General features: G+C 55.3%; 1 protein-coding gene across 4 annotated transcripts in view; it reads left to right on the forward strand.

The window, feature by feature from the left end:
• The window catches only part of CDH4 (cadherin 4), a 508,943-nt gene that overhangs the window by 68,305 nt on the left and 419,482 nt on the right, over nt 1–21,156 (forward strand). The window contains exon 1 of one of the 4 annotated variants that reach the window (XM_077873792.1): nt 10,894–11,024. The exons of 2 other annotated variants lie outside the window; for them this stretch is intronic. The gene's annotated coding sequence lies outside the window, so the exon portion shown is untranslated. Of the gene's footprint in view, nt 1–10,893; nt 11,025–21,156 lie in introns of those variants that run through there. One more of the 4 variants, XM_077873794.1, reaches the window with a different exon arrangement.

The following is a 21,156-nucleotide window of genomic DNA, read 5'->3' on the forward strand; positions in this document are numbered from 1 at the left end:
TACATGCGTTATAGGAACACGCGGGTTTACTCACTTTAAAAAATTACAGAGTATCCCATAGACTGGACGTCCCACTGATTGGTTTAATTAGTATTGATGACACATAGGTCGTGGCGTGTGTTGCCGCTCATTACAGCACGTGTTTTTCTACACTGTGGTGAAGTCATCCAAACGTGGGAAAGACATTAAGTTGCCTTTAAAAATGACTTTACTCATTTAAATCCCCACCAAGAGTGTGCGCATTCTGGGCAGCCTCTCTAGTACTTGGTATTTTCAGTACCAATTGGGGGTGAAATTTCTGACCATCTGGTAATTAAAACATTATATTCTTAAAAATTTTTTTAATTTCCCTGATAACTAGTAGAGTTGAACGTATCATGTTTTATAGGGACCATTTGTATATCTGCATAGAAGACTATATTCTTTAAGGTATTTGGCTTTTTCTTATTGATTCATAGGAGCTCTTTATATATGTGGCACATTAATTCTTTTATTTGCTGCATGCACATCTTTCGGGCAGCGTGCCGCCTGGTGCTTTTTTCTGCTCTTCTGAGTTCTTCTGAACAGCTCAGCAAGTAACCTGACACCCTATGAATGTGTGAAATACCGAGGGCAAGGAATGGGGTCTGTTTCCCACTCAGGGACACGGGTCCGAGGACTCTGGAAGCCTCCAAACTTCCAAGTACAATGTGCCGAGGAGATCGGTTCGGTCCACGTGTGTCCTGCTGGGCTGCCAGGGCCCCGGGTGGGAATCAGGCCCTGGGGACCCCAACGGTGTCTTCTTGCCCTCCCACCACCTCAGGGGCAGGGCGCTGCCTTTCCTTGCCCGACTCTGACACTCTTGGCTCCTCTGCTTCTTGAACCGCCTGAGACTCTCTGTTTTACTTGCCCCACAGAGCTCCACATCTGGACTCTGCTCCGATGCCTCATGGGCTTCTGGAGCCCGTTATGATGAATTGGCTTCTTCCACCCCCAGAGGCAAAGCTTGGTGGGCAGGGCTGGGGCCTCGGGGTTGGGGATGTGGCTCCTGGCGGTGTGTCCTCGACTGTGTGGCCGCCGGGTCCTCTGAAGCTAACGTGCTTCCTCCATTTGACATAATTCCTGCCGCCCTGGCTATGTGCCGAGTCATCACAGATTGCGTGACACCGGCCACCTTGGCCCGTAAATTCATGTCTCCACCGTGAACTCACTCATCACCTTGTAAACGGCCTTAATATACTGAGGCCCCATGGATGGGTCTTCGTGGGAAGCCAGATTTTACTCGGCAGCGGTGGGCGCGGGCCCGTTCCCGACACCCGTCCTCCTGCGGCCGGCCTCGCATCCAGGCCCCCTCCACTCCCTTCTTATTTTCTCTCTTCTTTACTCGCTTTCTTTTCTTTATGATTTGCCCGTAGAAGGGGCTGATTAGTTCACGTTCCTGCGGACAGGCGGCACTGCACACGGGACCCTGCGAGGGGCCGCTCTGCAAACAGCTGAGAAACAAAGTTGTGTTGTAGCTCGGCGGCTTCAGTGGCGCTGACCTCCGAGCACGAGAGAGAGCAGGGATCTCTCCACCCCCTCAGCCCCGCCTCGTGTGGAGAGGCTTATTTTCAGCTTTACTCTTGGAAGACTTTGTTTTTCTGCTTTCACGTGTGGAGAGCGAAGAATTTTCGGCCACGGCGGTAGCTCACAAGATTGTGTGATGCTGGTTTTCACCTGCGGGTGATCGTGTCCCCGAGGGACACTCAGTGACGTCCGGGGATATTCTCGGTTGTCATGACCATGGAGGGGGCTGCTAGCCGCAGCGCACAGAAGCTGCAGTGCCACCAAGCATCTTCCAGGGCTCGAGACAGCCCCCCGGCCAAGGCCCCCGGACCAGCGGACCAGGGCTGAGCAAGGCTGCCCTGCGGAGCTGGGCTGTTCTCCAGGTGGTGGTGGGGCGTGAGAGCACAGACTCTGCAGGAGGGTGCTCCCCCAGACTCGGAGTGGAGAGGGTGCTCCCCCGGACTCAGGGCAGAGAAGTTGCTCCCCCAGACTTGGGGTGGAGGGTGTGCTCCCTAGGACTCGGGGTGGAGAGGATGCTCCCCAGGACTCAGGGCAGAGATGATGCTCCCATGGACTCGGGCAGAGTATGCTCCCCAGGACTCAGGGTGGAGAGGGTACTCCCCAGGACTCGGGGCAGAGACGGTGCTCCCATGGACTCGGGGCAAAGAGTGTGCTCCCCAGGACTCGTGGTGGGGGCCACATACTTGTGCTTGAGCTCCCAGCCTGCCCTCTTATGAGTATCTTCGTCCCCCTGAGACCACCCCCGAGTGCTGCCAGGAGGTGAGTACCCCTAGGATGGATCTTCGTGGGTGGTGGTCCAGTCTGGCTGTGGAGCAGGTGCCTGCACGCGGCAGGTGCCCAGAGCATGGCTGCTGCTGCCGCTGTTGGTAGAAACCAGAGAGCAGAGTCCAGAGAAGAGATGAGGGAGCTTTCAGACCCACCCTGCCCCAGGCCCCAGATGTGACGCACCGTCTGCTGCATCCTAGTGCTCATCTGCCTCTGGCCAGCCTCCACCTTCCCTCCTGGCCTGGCCGCAAGTGGCCAGTGGCCCTGGGTGGGCTCCCCACGGTGGCCTCGTCCCATGCCCGTGCAGGCCTTCCTGGCCATGTCAGCCCCCACCCCATGTTTGCCCCCCACACTCCTGGTCTCAGGGGAGCTTGCCACAGGTGCGCAGGCTGGGGGTGAGGACGGCTGGGGGGCCCGGGCCACAGCCCCTCACTGGCCATCAGGTCTGGCTCCCACACCTACGCGGGCCCTGTTAATTAGGCACTGTTGGCCACACTGGGAGTGACGCGTTAACATTTTATAGGCCATTTTCTCATAAAGAAAAGCAAAGCCGATGTAATTCTTGCTGGCTTTGAGGTTTTGGCTTCACAGTCAGCACATCTGATGCAGCCACTGTGGGAATAAAACCCCTCCAATCATCGTCCGCGTCGTTGAGGAGCGAGGAAAACACTCCATTTTAGTTCTTTGAGCAAAGACCCTGAAATCCTTTAATGTCCAGGCAATAAACAGTGAGCACATCTTCCCTGCAGCCTGCAGACCCTGAACTGAGGTCTGAGTCAGGAGATCACCAGCAAAACAGAAGTTTGGAAAGGCTGGAGCGGGGACTATGCTCGGTCTGCCTCTGCCAACCTAAGGAGCGTGTGTTTGGAGGGAAGCACGCTCCCGTCAGCCCTCGTGCAGGCTTTCCATACCCTCAGGGCTCAAAGGGACCTCTGTGGGACCAAGGGGGTTGGGGTGGGGTGCACATACATCTTCCTCTTGCAGAGATGTCTGGATCTGAGACAAACACCAAAAAATGCAGAACACATGCATCCAGAATGGAGATGACAGTCTGTCCTGAGCTCTTGCACGGGCCTCACCACCACCACACCATTGCACATACTCCAGCTCTCTGATTTAAGAGAAGAAACATGGAGACTGATCAAGATGTGACTATGGAGAACACTGAGGAATAGTAGCTGATAGCTAAGACAGGGGGAAAGCATGTAGACGTGTACACGTGTGTGTGAGCACACCTATGTTCTGCACATGTGTCTTCTATCTACGCATCTACCTGTACGTTATATGTGTATGTATGTATCTGTCTTCCACCTCTGTCTACCTATCCAGCCAGCCAGCCAGCCATCCAGTCATCCATCCATCCATCCATCCATATCTGCATCTGTCGATCCACCCAATCATCCATCCATCCACCCATCTATGCATCTATTGATCCATCCAGTCATGCATACATCCAACTATCCATCTATGCATCTGTCGATCCACCCAATCATCCATCCAGCCATCCATCTACGCATCTATCAATCCATCCAGTCATCCATCCATCTAATCATCCATCCATCCATCCATCCATCCATCCATCCATCCATCCATGCATCTGTCAATCCATCCAATCATCCATCCATCCATCCAGCCAGCCAGCCATCCATCTATGCATTTACCAATCCATCCAATCAGCCAGCCAGCCATCTATCTATGCATCTACCATTCCATCCAATCATCCATCCATCTGTCCATATGTGCATCCGTCCAGCCATCCATCTATGCATCTGTCATTCCATCCATCCATCCATCCATCCATCCATCCATCCATGCATCCAGCTATCCATCTATGCATCTGTCGATCAGTCCAATCATCTGTCCATCCATCCGTCCGTCCGTCCATCCATCCATCCATGTATGTGTCAGTAAATACACATACATGCACATACATAGAGCAGTCATAAGAACTGAAAACCATCAGGAAGTTTGGAAAATCCCCTGCATTCCTCACAGCCCATAAGGACATTGACATCTATGGAATTAGACACCAATGGGTTATTCTGGAAATGACCAGGTGTCAGAAGAGCATCCTGGTGTTTTGGAAGGGATAAAGTTTATCATGCACTTGCTAAAAGTTCGTTTCCAGAATGGTCATACTTTTTTCCACAATGCTTTTCCTTCAAGAATTTGTCTTTGCCTAGGTGCGCTGCTGAGGGAGATTGATAAAATACAGCAATGACATTTATAGAGCATCCGTTGTGTGCCCAGTGGTGAGCTAAGACTTGTGCGTGCATTCTCACACTGGGATTTATCACTATTCCCACCAGACTGATGGGGAGCTCGTCTAGGTAGAGGGTTTAGCACTTTGCCTATGGTCCTGCAGCTGGAAGGTGACACATCTGGGGCCTCACGTGTTGTTTTGTTAGGGCGCCTACCCGCTCCCACCTGCTGGCACAGCCATTCCCTGAGCTGAGAGCCACTGTTTCCCAGGAGACCTGGGGAAATGAGGTCTTTGGCATTAACCCCAGCCCCGCTCAGCCAAGAGCCCCAAGAGTCTTTACGCCCAATTGTTTATGAGTTCAGCCAAGCAGAGAAACACCATGCCCCCTACCTGCTTTAATCCCCTCACCATTAATTGTCTGGCTGCATTTTCTTCAAGAGGTAACAAAGAGTAAAATCCATGCAGTTGCTTTTCTGTTTAGTTGGTTGTAAATATTCAGCCAGAATTTGAGTGACAGTGCAATCTTATGTTTCCCCAAAGCTTGTGCCGTATGTGAATATTTTAATTAGGATTGTAACAAGCTATTGAGAAAGTTTGAGCTAAATTGGTTCAGCTGTTTTTGCATTAGTGAAGCATGAAAAGAAATTTTTTTCATCTATTAGAAAAATATCCCTTAAAAAAAAAAAAAAAAAAACAAGCCAAACCAACTGAAAATCAGCCAGTTCAGGATACTTCAAAGTCAGCAGATTGGATCTCGGTTGGGATTAACTGTACACTTTCAAAAAATGTGAAATTTAGTTCAAAAAGGTTGTCCGTGTTTCGCCTCTTCCCCTCGGCAGCTGCTTGGGAGGGAGAGATGGTTCTGATGAGGACCACGTGTTTCTAAGAAAGGAGGAAATTACTGGCAGGTCCAGATTCCTCAAGCTGTCTCAGCTTAGGGTGCACCATGAAGGTGATGTGCTCCCCCCTCAGCGAGGTGCTGGGGTACGTGCTTCCCCCTCGGGTGCTGGGGTGCCCCTTCAGCACGTGACCCTACCTCCACCAAACAGCTGGCTGTGCAGGGTGCACGTGGGGGAGCTGGGGGCATGGCCCAGGCTCCCCTCTTGGGCTGCTCTGTTAGAAACTCCGCCCGTATTGAGCGGTGACCTGCCTGCTTGGCGCTTTCTCTCATGCCCTGCGTCTCCTTGGACGTGGAGCATCTCTCTCAGCTCCATCAGAGAGCTGGAGGGGGACGGGAAGGCGGGGGTGGCTGGCTAAGGTCTGGCGACATCTTGCCCGCTGCCACCCCTGCTGCGGGCCCCATGTGCGCGTAGGTGTCCACCCTGCTGGCGAGGGCCTCTCTGGGTCTTACCCATTCGCTGTGGTCCTGTGTTCCCGTTCCTACAGTTCAAATGTGTGCTGACACACAGCGCAGACCACACACGGCAGCTCCGTCCCCAGCAGGACTGTAAGCCCACCCGTCATTCCTGACCTTGAGTTCATGATCCCCAAGGGCGGGAACCGGGGCTTCCTGTTGGTTTGGGTTTTGTTTTGTTTTTTGTTTTTAACCCCCCGGGACCCCCTACAGCACCTACGTAACTGACCACTTGGTAGTTGTTTTTAAATAATTCTTTGTGAGAAAAAAAAAAGTCTGATTTTGTAGGTTCAAAATCCAGAACAGATTTACCGGGTGCTTGGTTTCTCCCAAATGTATGTGCTTTAATTGCCAGTTGCAATAAGATGCGTTAATAATTGTGACTTGGGGGATCCCTGGGTGGTGCAATGGTTTGGCGCCTGCCTTTGGCCCAGGGCGCGATCCTGGAGACCCAGGATCAAATCCCACATCGGGCTCCCGGTGCCTGGAGCCTGCTTCTCCGTCTGCCTGTGTCTCTGCCTCTCTCTCTCTCTCTCTGTGACTATCATAATTAAATAAAAAAATTTAAAAAAAACTTAAATAAATAAATAAATAAATAAATAAATAAATAAATAAATAAATGTGACTTGTCCTCACTGTCTTCCGTGTGGATGAGAGAAGTGTGAGCCCAGCTAGGAGGAGTGTTTCCCACGTGGAGGCCTCGAAACTACTGGAAGGGTCTCCTCGGCCGGCGCGCTGGGATGATGAGCCATGTCTGCTGCCCTCCGCACAGCCCGCCGTGCACCGAGGCGAGCTCAGCAGGGTCCGAGCCCTTCGTCCCGGGGCAGCAGGCCTGCAGCTGGCTCCCAGGGACACCGGTCCGGCGGTCCCCACGGCCTGAGGCTGTTTCCGGTTCGCTGCGGGCTCCGGGCGCGCAGCCCCAGCCCCACGGTTTCCCTGCCCCGCTGCCTCCCGAGGGGCCGGAGCAAACAGTCCATAAATCCTGGCGAACAAAGGCGGAATGAGCGGTGGCTTTCTCGCCAGCTCCCTTCCAGTTTCCTTGCCGCTAAGCAAAGGCATTTTTAATCAGCCTCATTATGCTGTTAATGAGGAGAACCTGAAGCCCAGCCCCTTGCGAACAGGCGCCCCTGTGTTCCTGCAGGAGACAGGGGGACCCACGGCCCTTCCCAGCTCTCTGCGCAGACCTGTCCCCCGGGGGTTTGCAGGCCGGGGTGCCAGAGGCTACGGCGACGGGGGGCCTGGCCTGGGACCGAGACAGTCCTTCTCACCGGAGGGAACCATCCCATTAACGCGGGAGCTGAAGGAGAGGAAGACACATAAAACCATACAAAACCGTTTGCCCGGCAGGGAGTCGTCCTGCCAAATGCTCTTGTAGATCTCTGCGCGGGGTGGCGGGAGGGAGACGGCTTCCTCTGTAGTGCACCGAGCCCCGGACGGCAGGGCGCCCCGCCTTCGGACGTGGGGCAGGGGGTGTTTCTAATCCGAAAGTTCCACACGGATGTCCCTAAACCTGTCAAGGTCAGGAGGGGAAGCCAGGACGTGGAGGCAGCGAGGCAGAGGTGCCGGGCATCAGCCGGCAAGGAAGCACGCCCGTATTTTACTTGCTGGCAGCCCGAGTTCATTAATTCCAAGGGAAGTTTCTGGGTCAGTGAGTTCTCATCTTGGCTTTCTTTTCCTAAAGAAACAATGGACTCACACATCGCTACCAGGGGACGGGCCCTCCTGAGCCTGCCGAGTGACGGACTCTGAGTCTCGCGGGCACTTCCCAGGGGGGAGGGGGGTGCTCGTTGCCAGGGTCACTCCAGCACATGCCCCCAAACTGCGTGCCCACGCGTGTGCACCCGAGGGTCCGCGTACATGTGCTTCTCCCCCCCTTTCCTGGGAAAACCAGCAGTAAGATGAGCACAGGCCCCAGTGCCAGGGTCATTCTAGAAACACTGGCCTGGAGAAGCCCTAGTTCCCAGCACGCGGATGGCCCGTCAGCTGAGGCTGCTGTGTTTTGGCCGCCCCGGCGCTAGGTTCCAAGGGCTCCGGGGCCTGGGCTGGGGTCTTGGTTCTGTCCCACAAAGCGGTAAATGAGGTGTGCAGCCCGTGTCCCCGGTGGAGCAGAGCCCCGGTGCCTTCCTGGGGGGGGGGGGGGGGCGGGCGGCGGGGGATCCAGAGCCACCACGGCCTTTCCCCACATGCTTCATCTCTGGGCTTTGGAGAGAAAGGCGAAAGGGAAGGAGGAATCCAGAGGCTTCGATTTGCACTAACTGCTCCCGTCAGAGTCTGCGGCGCGTCCTGATGAAAGCTGGGCTCTGATGGAGCGGAATCAAAAGAGGCAGACAGCGACTTCGCCCCCACGAGATGACACTTTAAAGGGAAAGGCCCAGGAAGGAAGTTCTTTATTGAGTAATTAGCCATAATAAGCTCAGATAAGACAACAGATCAAACAAATCCTCGGAAGGAAAGTGAACAGAGACGATGCCTTTCTGGAAGGAATAACAAATAATATCCCCACCCCGAAATCTGGGACTCTTGGCAAGATGCCGGTTCCAAATGGAAGTAGCCGCCACACGCGGCTCTCTCTTCTCACTGAACCCAAGTCATAACCAGAGTCGTCAGAGCCCGAGCCAGGCCGCCCGTGGGGCCGGCTCTCTGCGCGCCGCTACCTTGCAGAGGCGATCTCAGCCAGACCTTCATCAGAAAGGGTGGCGGAGGCTCACGTGCACCCCGAGTGTGCAGAGCCTGTGCCGGGCACCCCCGGGGCTATGCCGTGGGGAACAGAGGAGTTCCTTATTTCTGAGGGGCTTTCGGAGAGGAGAGCGCTGGGTGGGAATGAGGACGCGGAGTGGGGGGCCGGCGGGTGGCAGGGACGGGGCTGGCGAGAGCTGCGGCCAGCGTCTCGGGGCTGCTTCTCAGCTGGGACTCCGCTCCTTCCGTCAGCCGCTCGTTCCCAGGGGTTGCCATTTGTTCGTGTCCCCCAGGAGCCAGGCAGAGGGCCCTGCCTAGGAGCTCACAGTCAAAGCCACCAGGATTCAGAGCAGCGTGTTGGCGAACACGGTGACAAAGGTCCAGGCGGGATGTTCCTGGGGTGGAGAGAGGCCACTAGGGAGGGTTTCCAGGAGGAGGGAAGTCAAGGCACAGAGATGCTCTTAGGGCCCAGTTGTGGACCAGGTACCGGAGCCTGCAAATCATGAAAGTTTCTGAACTTAACACAAAATAGAAAAAAAAAAAAAAAAAAAACTTTATAGAATCTGTTGACAAACAGCCAGAATGATCAAAGGCGTAGAAACCCAATTTTGAGACGGTGATCCCGATGCGTACGGGCTGTGTACACGTGAGCCGATGCTCCAAGCCTCAGGAGTGTCGGCTGGCCGCTCCCATCTCCGCGGAGGTCCCAGCGGAGGGCGCGGCATCACAGTGCCCCAGGAGGAGTTTGGGGAAAGACTTGGGGGACCTCGGATCCCAGGAACGGGAGCCCCGCTCTAACGACTTAGGTCGGATACTTGGGGAACACGGGCTGGAGAAGCAGCGGGCGTCGGAGAGTTCGGGAGGCGCAGCGTTGAGACCGCAGCTCTGCCTGGGGGTCCGGGGGTGCTGGTCCCGCTGCTGAGTTAGAGCCAGGAGGCCGCGGAGCACTTACATCTCCGTCCGCGTGGAGCGTGGGGCTGCGCTCTGGAAGCCTTCTAGAGCCTTCTAGGCTCCTCCGGCCACGAGTGTGGATGCGTCCGTTTGCCAGGACATGTGCGCTCCCGTGATCTTCTGGGCAGGGTGCGGCGGGGGAGAAAAATCATTCCTTAGCTCTTGTGATGACGTGTGTTGGAAAGAGAAAAGCAAACCTGGGGAAACGGGTACACGAGCGAGGCAGCTGCCTCCTCGGCGAGGACGTGTGCCCCGCGGCCAGGTGTGGTCTCCCGGGGCAGGTGCACGAGCCGTGGCGAGCCCGGCCCATGCGGCAGATGCGCGGCTCGGGCCTCGTCCTTCTAATCTGCTCAGTGCCTGTCGTTTCCAGAAGGAAGATGCTCCCGCTAGGATTTGGTTTGTGACGATCGTGTGTGCGGGACCCCAGCGCGGATTCCTTCCAGGGGTGCACATGTGCCAAAGAGCAGGCGACAGAGCCAACACTGCGAGGGTGGAGCAAGGAGTCGGAGCCAGCGGCCAGGACAGGGAGATGGTGCAGGTGTGAGGTCGGGATGGGGACGTCCCTGTGCCGAGGCAGCCGGCTCCCAGCGCCCCAGGCCAGTGCTCAGGGTGGGCAGAGGGGGCACCGTGATGTCAGGCCGGCCGGCCCGGCTCCTGACTACCCCCTCACGGCCCCAGCCCTGGTCCCGGGGCGGGGAGGGGTTTGTTTTTCCCACGTGGCGGGGGAGCCGAGCTCCGACTTTCATGGAGGCCACAGTCTTCAGGGCACACAGGTGACCAGCAGTCCGTGTCTCACCAGCAGGAGTGGCTCGGGATGGGTCTGGACGGTGGAGCCCAGGGGCTGAGGTTGGCAGGCGCCCCGTGGGATGCCCAGGGCCACGCGGCGGGGAGGACGGGTGGGATCACGAGGTCGTGTTGGCCCAAGGACACGACCCAGCAGCTGGCCGCAGGACGAAGTTCCAGAGAACGCGCACGGTAGCCCATGGAGCAGATTCCAGCTCGTTGAAGAGCCGCCAGGAAGGAAGGCGTTTTACGTGCCTCCCGCGTGTCCCTTTGCCGGTCACGCAGCGGATGGACGGCCTCAGTGAGTGGAGGCGAGCCCGGGGGCGCTGCCACTCTCACCTGTGAAGTGGGGCAGCGGCGGCCCCCCCTCCCCGCCCTCCAGCCCCAACGCTCGGGTCACGTGTACACGCCTGTGCCGCGAGCCCTGCCTGGGGCCGTGTGACCTGCGCGTGCAAGCTGACCGTCTCCTCCTCCCCCGCTGCCCACCCGCACGTCCATTCATTAGCTCGCTCATTCATTGCTTCATCACACAGATCTAGCTGGGCGTCTGGTGTTTGCCGAGTGCTGGGCTGGGTGATGGGGATGCACCGGCCAAACAGACAGATGGGCCCCGCCTGCCGGGTTTCCATCGCTCGAGAAGCATCGGAGATCTCCCTCCCTCGCACACATGCACGCACGCAGACACGCACACGCGGGCGCAGATAACATTCTGACACACGTGATGAAGAGGTCCCGGGCCCGCCGGCGGTAAGCGGGGGTTTCGGGCCCAGCCTGGCCGGTCACGGGGGCCCCCGGGCGGGGAGAGCCGGGGATGGAGGCCAGGCCGGGCCCAGGGCCCAGGAGCTCCGTGCTGGTGCCCGAGGCGGCTCAGAGAGGGAGGCAGCGCGGAGGGAGGCGTGAGCAGACGCGCCGTGCCAAGGTGTGGGGAGAGGGAGCCACAGTGCCCAGATCTAGAAAATCTACCGTGGCTTCCGAGTTGCCCGTGGCGGGCATTTCCACCCATCATCGTACCCTCACCGGGAACAATCCAGCAGGTCCCGCCTGGAGCAGGGCTGGGACAGGGGCCCTGACTCCGCCGCCGCCCCTCTGCCTGGTTCGCAGGGGTCTCCTGACCAGCTCCCCACCCCCACCCCCCAAGTGCCTTGTCCCAGGAAGGCCTGTGGCAGCAGGCGAGGTGGCAGGTCCCCGGAGCTGCTCCCGCCGGCCCTTCTGATGCCTCTGAGCCGCCTCCCTGAGCACCTGGCCACCTTCCGTGAGGCTCGGGACTGTTCACGGTGCCCCTGGCACTCCGGGCACCTTGCGGCCTGGCCTCCCGGGAGGCTGGCTTGGCCCCTTCTGCCTCGGGGTGCGCTCAGGGGCTCAGCCGGATGGGGTACAACCCGTGTGCGGGCGGAAGGGCTCCCGGGGAGCTCGGGGCCAGCAGGCTTACATGGTCATCCCCGTGGCACACGTGCCAGCCGTGAACATGTGCACGGACAGGAGAAAAGGTGTTGCTTTTTAATTATTTATTTTTTTAAAGGATTTATTTATTATTTTTAAAGGATTATTTATTATTTATTATGAGAGACACAGAGAGAATGAGAGGCAGAGACCTAGGCAGAGGGAGAAGCAGGCTCCCTGCACAGAGCCCAATGTGGGACTCGATCCCAGGACCCCGGGGTCACGGCCTGGGCCGAAGGCAGATGCTCCACCGCTGAACCCCCCAGGCGTCCCAACTGTTGCTTTTGTAAAATCCCAGGATTTTCACCTGGCCTGTGTCTTGCTTCTAGCTGAGTGGACTTGGAATGAGGGACTCTGGTTCAAGGCCAGGCCACGGTGAGGCTGATGATGAGATGGTGAGAGGCAGGGAGGGTCCTAGGGGCCCTGTGCTTCTGAGCGTGGCCCCAGACCACTGTCACCAGCACCCCCTGTTGGGAGCTCAGATTCCTGGGGGGACTCCACCGAGGCAGGTACTCGTGGAGCGGGGACCAGGAGTGGGGTGTTAGCAAGCCGTCGGGGGATTCTGAGGCCCACTGATGGGTGGGGGGCCACCGCCCTTGCCCCTGCAGGGCTGCCGCCCATGTAGCTCAGGGGACAGGCTGGCAGCCTTCTCTCTTCTATGGGGTCGTGTTCTGTGTTTTTACTTTACGTATTTATATGTTTTACTTTTTTTTTCCCCTGAGATAGTTTCTAAACCTATGAAATATCAACACAAGCACGTATGTTTTAAGAGATGGAACAGTAAGCTCCCAACGTTAAGACAGAACCTTCCGGTCGTGGAAGGGGCGTGGATGCCCCTGTGCACCCTGCCCCGTCACACACCCACCCGCCCCTCACCGGTCATCGCTCCCCTGAATTTTTGTGCTTAGCGTTTCCTGTAACACATGGTTTTGTTTTGCTCGTTGATTGAGCTTTGTAGAAATGGGAGACCGTACCCTGTGCCCCCTGAACTGGCTCCTTTCACTGAGTTGAGAACCAGCCTAGACAAAGGGTTAACGACGTCGACCCCAACCCAGCTCTGCCACCGCAGCCTGGAGCCAACCCGTCAAGATCTCTGTGCCCGAGCCTCTGAGCCTGGAAAACGTAGACTTTCTTGGTGTCTCTCCAAAGCATCGAGCCCGGTAACGTGCATCTGGTTGTGCACGCGGATTTTTAACGTTAAAAAATAAGATGTGCGTCTGTGACGCATTCACGTTGCTGCTCGCGGCTGCGGCGTCTCGCTGGTCCCCGACGCAGATGGTTCTGTTGTATGACTAGAGCGTCACGTATGCACCTGCCGTGCACGGGCCTCGATTGGTTCCCAGGTTCCTCCTTCCGTGACTGGTACCCCTGTGAACTTGCTTATTTAACTGTTTCTGGTGTCGATGAGCACGAGCTTCCCGAGTGTTCAGGTCCACGTGAACTTGCTGGCGTGGGGAGGAGGACCCCTCGTGTCACCCTTCCTGGAAAATGTCACTAGTTGACATTCCCACCAGTGATGTCTAAGAATTCCTATGGCTTCAAATAGTTGCCAGGGGTTCGGGTCAGATTTTTTAAAAAAAAAGTCTTTTACCTTGCCGTTGTGATTTTTATGTCCGTTTCGAAATTTCTCGACGACGTTGAGCATCATTTCACGTGTTTGCTTGACGTTCTTTTATTTCTGTGGTTTAGGGGTCATTTGGATCTTTTACCTGTTTTGCTGTGAAGTTGCTATCTTCTCGCCGAGCTGTAAGGGTCACCTATATGCTCTAGACACTTGTTCTTTCTTAGATTTGAATGTGGCAAATAGTTCCTCCTAATTAACGTCTTGTCCAACTTTCCTCGTGACGTCTTTTGGCAAACACAGGCTCCTTACTGCCTGCCAGGAGGTGATCAATTGTTTTCTATGTATATTGATTTTTCACGTGTCTCACAAAAAGAAACACTTCCTTAACCGAAGATCATGCAAGGACTCTGCTACGTTTGCTGCTAAAATTCTTCTAAAGTCCCCGTTGAAGCCCTTCGACCTTTGGGGCCTGCTTGCGTAACTGATGTGAGATCGAAATACAATTTCACTTCATTTATTCTCCGCAGAAGTAAATGTGATTCTTCAGATGGTTCAGCGGGTAACTAACTGTTCGACTCCCTGCTGGTTTCCAACGCCGGTTCTTCGTATGGAAATTTCTCACACGTGTGGTGGGTGTGTTTTGGGATTTTCCATTTCTCAAAACCCGCAGCACTGCCCTGCGTTGATGTGGGCTTGGTTCTGAGTCTGGGGCGTCCGTCGGGCAGTTTGCCACCGTGTTCTCATCAAGACACTCTTGCCTGTTCGTGATCCTTTCTTCTCCCATATACACTTGGAAGGCATTTGCCTTCCACAAAAATATTCTGAAATTTTGATCGGAATTCTTTTGAACCCAGTGCCCAACTAGGTGAGAACAGATATATTTGCCCTAAAGATGTATTTCTCCGTTATGCAAGTATTTAATGTCTTCCTATAATATAAAATTTTCTCCAGAAACTCTTTGCACATTTGTTAGAGTTACTTATAGGTACTTCATATTTTTTGTGTGATCAGAAATGTCATCTCCTGGGACACCTGGGGGGCTCAGCAGTTGAGCATCTGCCTTTGGCTCAGGTCGTGATCCCGGGGTCCCGGGATCGAGTCCTGCATCGGGCTCCCCGCAGGGAGCCTGCTTCTCCCTTTGCCTGTGTCTCTGCCTCTCTGTGTCTCTCATGAATAAATAAATAAAATATTTTTAAAAAGGAAATGTCATCTCTTAGTAAACTCCATGGTCTTTACAGTCTAGAGTATTGAAACGCAGTGGACATTTGTAAATTTATCTGGTATCTAGCAATCTGTTCAGTTTCTAATTTCTAATAAATTACAGATTCTTTGAGGCTCTTCCATGTGGATAATCATGTCATCTATGAATAATGTTATTTTAAGTCATTTCTTTGTACCTTGGATTCTTCTTTCTTGTTAATCAGTCATTGTTAAATAGAGATGCTAATAGCAGATAACTCTGTTCCTCATTTACAAGGCAGTGGCTCTAATGATTCGCCACTAAGAACGAGGTTTGCTGTAGATTTAAAAGATACTCTTTATGAGGTCTAGAAAGTTCTCTTTCATTGCTAGTTTGCTGTGACTTCGCGTTGCAGTTTTTTCTTCTGCTGAGACAGTCTTATCATCTTCCTCTTTAATCTGTTCTCATAGGAAATTGTGTCAGTAAACAAACTTGCGTGGCGAATAAACTTTGCTGGGTCGTGAGAGACAACCTCATTACACCTTGCTGGATTTATTTGACCAATGTTTATCATCAGTAATTTTTAGCTCTTCAGAAGTGAGATCACCTGTAATTTTTCCTTGTGCTTTTCTGGCTCTTGATTTTGGAATTAAGGTCATGCTAGTTTCATAAACCAAATTGGGGAGCGGTGGTCCTTGTTTTTCTGTCCTCTGGGAGAAAATACACAAAATTAAAACCATCTCTTGACTGGTTGATAGAACTTACCTGTACGTGTCCCAGGCCGTGTGTGTGCACGCGGGCATGTGGGCACTCGCGTGTGTAAATGTGTGTGCGTGTGTGCACACACGTGTGTACAGGCATGTACGAACGTCGTAGGCGACTCTGCTGTTTACTTAGGGGATTAGAGAACCTGTAGGGTGTCCTACTTATTATCAAGTTGATTTTGATAGTTCATGTACTTTTTATTTTTTTAATTAATTAATTTTTTAATAAATTTATTTTTTATTGGTGTTCAATTTGTCAACATACAGAATGACACCCAGTGCTCATCCCGTCAAGTGCCCCCGCCCAGTGCCCGTCACCCATTCACCCCCACACCCCGCCCTCCTCCCCTTCCACCACCCCTAGTTCGTTTCCCAGAGTTAGGAGTCTTCATGTTCTGTCTCCCTTTCTGGTATGTACATTTTAAAGGAGAAATCTTTGCTTTTCACACGGTCAGCCAAACCACAGGCTGAGCTTCAGTTTCTTTCCCCAGACATCCCGCTTCCTGGGTGACGTGTGCGATCTCCGCACCACAGTAACGCCCCTCCGCCCCGTGACGGCAGGCCCCGGCCCCACGTGGACGCAGTCTGCATTCGTGAGGTGCTCACCGTGTCTGGACACGTGTGTGGCAAGGCAAGGAGCTGTGGCCCAGGAACTACCTGAAGCCACATCCTTCAGGAGGAATGAGAGTGCAGCTGCTGGTCCACTAGGACCTGTAACTCACTTACCGGTCATGAGCAATTGTGGGTTTCTTTCTTTTTCTTTTTCTTTTTTTATTTTTTATTTTTATCATTTTCATGACTGTTAAACCCTGTCATGATCCAGGATGATCTTCTCATGCACCATATTTGACCTAAAGTCTCCATAATTATTACTTTCTTCCAGCACCTTAGGTAAATCCACTATGCTGAGACCCAGATACCAAGCAATTAGACCTTGGCAATTGCAGTCACCCCATAACTGTCCCCAGGTTCTCCTTGCTCACTTGGCAGCCTGAGGGATGTGAGAAAATATGAACCAGGTCGTGACGGCTTGAAGTCTTTCCTCTGAACCCCAGGCTGGAGGAGGGCATGGCCTCCGCTGGGCACAGTGTCCACTAAGTCTCAGCTTCACAGTCTTTTAAACTTGTAAATCCACGGGCCACTTTCCTGCCCCAGGACCTTTGCACATACAGTTTTGGCCGCCCAGGACGTTCTCCTCTCTTTAAACGCCAGCACCATCTCATCCCTCAGCTGTGGTAAAAACGTCACTTCTTCGGACAGACCTGCACTGACCACTTGCTTGTGGTCGGTCCCCCCGCCCCTCCCACTAAGGTCTCCACTTCTTGTTTCCATCTGAGCACTGCCACGGTTGATAAGGATTTCGATCCTTTGTCTTCTCCACCGAGTGTAGCTGTGCAGTAATGGGACCCACTGGCCTTGCTCACCCTGGCATCCCTCCCCAGCTCAGCATAGAGTAGGTGCTTAGTGAATACCGAGGAATGCCGTGGAGCCACTTACTGTGCTGCACGTCCTCCTTCAGACCTGCCAGCAGCCTCAGAAGCTTGAGGTCCCCAGCCCGGCCCTGCCCTGGATGTGGCTTGTGAGGCGGTGCCCCTGGTCCTATTGTCCTCCCATTGGGCACCTTATCCGCCCCTCCTGCTGCCAAGTCCCTTCCCTTCCTCTGAGTTCCAGCAGCGTCCGGACAGGCAACCGTGTACTGGGGCTCCAGTCCTGGCCCGGCCGCGAGGGTCTCCCAAGCTTCCTATCTGCAGAGGGGGCTTAATGCCATCCTCCACCTCTGGGTGGGGGAGCTGCCAGGATAACGGGTCAGTGAGAGCCAGCGCATGCTCAATCCTGGGCATCCAGGCTCCCTGGGGACACTCTGTCCTCCTCCTCCACACTCACTCCCTCTGCACTGCAGTGTCCTCCAGCCTGAGGATGGCTTCTTCGTCTCTGGGCCCTTTGGGCAGGATTCGCAATTTTTCTGTGGATGATCTCAATAATCCTCATCCCATCTGGGTCCTTGGCAGGGCTTGGCACCTGCTTGTGATTGTGTGCAACTGTTGGGAAGCGTTCAAGGGCAGGATGGTGGTGGGTCCGGCCGGGAAGTAGACAGTCCCTGCCCACAGGTCCCTCCCGAGGGTGATGAGGGAGGACTGGAGTTGGGGGAGCAAGAAGGAGCCATGGGGAGGGAAGCAGCCCTGGACCCCACGTGGCCCCATATGTCTGGGAAGATGAGCCCTACCCAATGCAGTGATGTCCAGAGTGTCTGCGAGGCCGAGGCTCCCAGACGCTGCTGCGCTCTGGGCGTGCCTGCACCACTTTGTAGAGGACGGTTGTCAGGCTCCTGCATGTGGCTTTTGAGACCCATCAGATCAGAACTCAGCCCTCAGGATCTGCAGGCATCATATCCCTGCTTATTGGCTGCATCCTTGCATCCAGAGAGATGTGAGCCTTTCTCTCCCTGCTGCAACGCACCCCCATGGTGGTTCCCCTTGCATAAAGCCTTTCTTACCACCTTTAACGGGCATCAGAATACTTTTTTATTTAGCAGATCCAAGACAGACCCCAAATAAGTAAGCAGGACAGGAATGCTACTGAGCTGGAGGGATTAGGATGCTGTTTCCTGTGACTGTGCACGCATGAGCTGGAATAAGGCTGGAACCGGCAAGCTGCCCTAATGCAGAACTCGTGTAGGCACGTAGGCATGAGCCCGGGTGTCAGAGATCCAGATAAGAGGGTTTCTCATGGTTCCCAGCTTCCCTGACATTGCAGCATGGGGTGGGGGGTGGGGGGACGGGAAGCATTGACTCCCTGTGGGGCAAGATCGTCTGAATTGGAGCACTAGCTTTGCTGGGGAAATGCTTGTCTCTGCACTTTGCAATCCTCCAGGTTTGAAAGCTGAACCTCCAAAGAGATGTTACTGAGCTCCTGCATTTAGTTGGCTTCTAGCTGGTCTCTGCAGCACTGGGGGGCTGTCTTAGCTTAGGATGCCCTGAAAGTAGATCCTGCCGGGGTGGGGTGCCAGCAGCTTATTTGGGGAATGATGCCGGGAGACCTGTGGAGAGAGAACAAGGTAAAGAGGAAAACCAAAAAGAGGGGCTTGTTAAGGGGGATACGGCCTCAGGCTACCACAGCTCAGCCCCTCAGGGGATCCCCCTGCGGGACCACGTAGGACCCACTGTGAGGAAGGAGGAGGCGTGTGTGCTCCAATCAGCGCCCCCCCACACACACTGGCTGGGGTCCACGGCACCGTGCACGTCGCCAGGGAGAGCTGCATACGCAGGAACTGCTCATCAAGGCCACCAGCCACCCCCGTGGCCCAGGAGCTGTGGGCAGGGCAGCAAAGTGTCGACCAGGGTCCTCGGAACACCTGCTCCCTTGGGCTCACCATATCCCGGTACATCTGATACTTGTCTCTGGCTAAGTGCTTGCTCTGTACCAGACGCTTGGAGCTGAGGACACAGCAGTATTGAAGCCGACAGTGAGACACGGTGTAGGAAGTAAGGAGAGACCCATGAGGAAGCCTCAGAATTCAAGTTCTCAGTGACAAGAACAGCAGCGTAGACAGGGGGAGCCCTGCCATGATGGGGACATGGCAGAGAGACACAGGACCCAGCCTGACGGGCCCCTACCCACCCAATCCAGGGAAATGCCAGAATTGGGAAAAAAGACGATGGTAGTGATAGTAGCCTATGGAATAAAGTAAGAATTTTGAAGTCCACGCTGGCACAAACAATAGGACTGGGAAGGGCGGGGCCTCCTTCCAGCAGAACGGCCCCTGACACGTGAGGCATCTGCAGTGGAGCCAGAGAAGCACCATTCCTCAGGCAGCGCTGATGAGGGTTGGTCCAGGCGAGAAGCACTGTAGGTACCGCAGCTAGTGGGGAAGAGTTAAGGCGCGATGCGATAGATAGCCTCGGAATATCCTCCTAAGGAGTCTTAATAATTGCCAAGGTGGAAGTAAAGCTGATTTTATGCACAGAGATTATGGTGGACACATCCTTGTGAAGCCTCCAAAGCCACTCCACCTCCGGTCATGGGGCGCGTGGATGCCGCGTGCCTGCTCATGGACCCTCGGCCCTGAGAGGACGCAGCATCGGCTCTGATTGCCCGAGTACCCGGGGTCTGTTGGCGGGGAAACATCAGAGAGACCCAGACTTCAGAGCTGCCTACAGTAACCAGCCTGGCCTCCAAAAATGCCGCAAGTCACACAACACGGGAAGCAATTCAAGACAACTTGAGAGCGGATGACAGGTTCCTGCAGACGACCTGGGGACTACTTCTGCACAAGATGTTCTAGGGACAGGTGGCGAAATCTGGGAAGTCCCTAGGTTAGGTCGGGGGCATCGTGCAGCGTTATCATCCTGATCTTTGAATTCAAACTGGGATTCGTAGGAGGAGGTCTTTGGCTTTGGAAAATAAGTATTAGGGTATTTATCAGCAATCGAGAAAATGGGGTCAAGGGAACGTACACGAAGGGAACGCAGGCATGTGTCATGTTCTTGCAACTTTTCTGCGAGTCTGGGATCATATTAAAATAAGAGTAGCAAGACAAACAAGCAGCATAAGACCAAGAGAAGGGACGGTCCAGGGGGCACATGTGGAGGCGGAGCAGGTGGGAAGCTCAGAGGTGACCCTGCTCTTCCATGGGGAGCACCGGGGTCGCTGTGGGCAGGGGGAGGGCCATGCTGGACACCTCTCTGCGCCCTCAGGGAGCTCGTGGCTCCGAGATGAAATACAGATGGTGGCGCATGTGGCGTAACCCACCCCGCCTTCGCCAACACCCCGGCTGCTATCTCCTCCCTCTGACTGCCGGGCCCCTGGCCTCACGGGGTCATCGTGTCCCCCACAACGGGGGATCTTCCCCCTCAGAGGACAGACCGCCGCTCGGTTCTAAGTCCTGGAAAGGGCTGCGCGGCCGCTGCCAGCCAGGGCTTGGGGCTGTCCGCCAAAGACCGATCCTTCCAGTGGGAGTGTAAGTACTGATTACATCTCCTGCTTTGTAAATAACTCAATGGTAAATTTTTACAATTTTGTTTTTACAGAGACCCGTAATGAGAAGGCTGTTTTTCCCCCTGTCACTTGGATATTAAGCTCTTTAATGGAAGTACACAAAATGACTCCATAAAACTTGGTACGGAGCAGGCTGCCGTGGGCTCGGCGCGGTGGAGAGTGGAGGGGCTCCGGCCCCCGACGGGTGAGCCCCCTGGCAGTGCGGGAAGCCGGCGGTGCCCACAGGACGGGTCCTCGCTCCCTCTCTGGGGTCCGGTCCCTCCCTGCTGCGTGGGCGGCGGTCACCCCGCGGCCTTCTCGGAGTGGGCGGGAAGGCGCAGCCTGGGGATTTTTGTGATCTGGGAGCCTGCCTACTTTTTAATTGGCCTCGGTGTTAATGAATGGCTCCGCTGTGTGTGGAGCGAGCAGGGCTGGGCGCTGGAGCGTGGAATCTGATTGCAGCCTGTGCTCTGAGCCCCGCGGAAGCCTCTGGAGCCGCCCGGATTGGTTTGGCTCCGGGCTGCACAGTGCTTGGCAGCAATGGGGCGGGAGAGGGTGGAGGGGGAGAGAAGGCGGGCGCCCCCGCGCTGGCGGGCCTCCGCGCTGGGTCTCAGGTCGTGGGAGCCATTTGTCATCGTCGCCCAGGCAGGCCAGCTCCGGGGCCCTGCCCGCGGTCCCCAGGGGCAGACGGGGACGTGGGGACTCTCCCCGGGAGGCGGCCTCCCTCCCGCTCGGGACCCGGGAGAGGACGCGTGCTCATCCTGCCATCCTGCCAGCTCTCGCCCGGCGGGAAAGGCCGACAAGCTGGTGGTCCCGTAGCCGCCCACCTGCCTGTTCTCCAGCCACGGTTGTCTTGCTGCGGCTCCCGGCGCGCCGGCTCCCGTGCCCCCCAGCACCGGAGGGCCGGCCAGGGCTTTGCCGTCCTTCGCCGCCACCGTGTCACTGGATGCAGGCCCG

Source organism: Canis aureus, chromosome 26 (assembly GCF_053574225.1).
Source record: "Canis aureus isolate CA01 chromosome 26, VMU_Caureus_v.1.0, whole genome shotgun sequence".
NCBI lineage: Eukaryota > Metazoa > Chordata > Mammalia > Carnivora > Canidae > Canis > Canis aureus.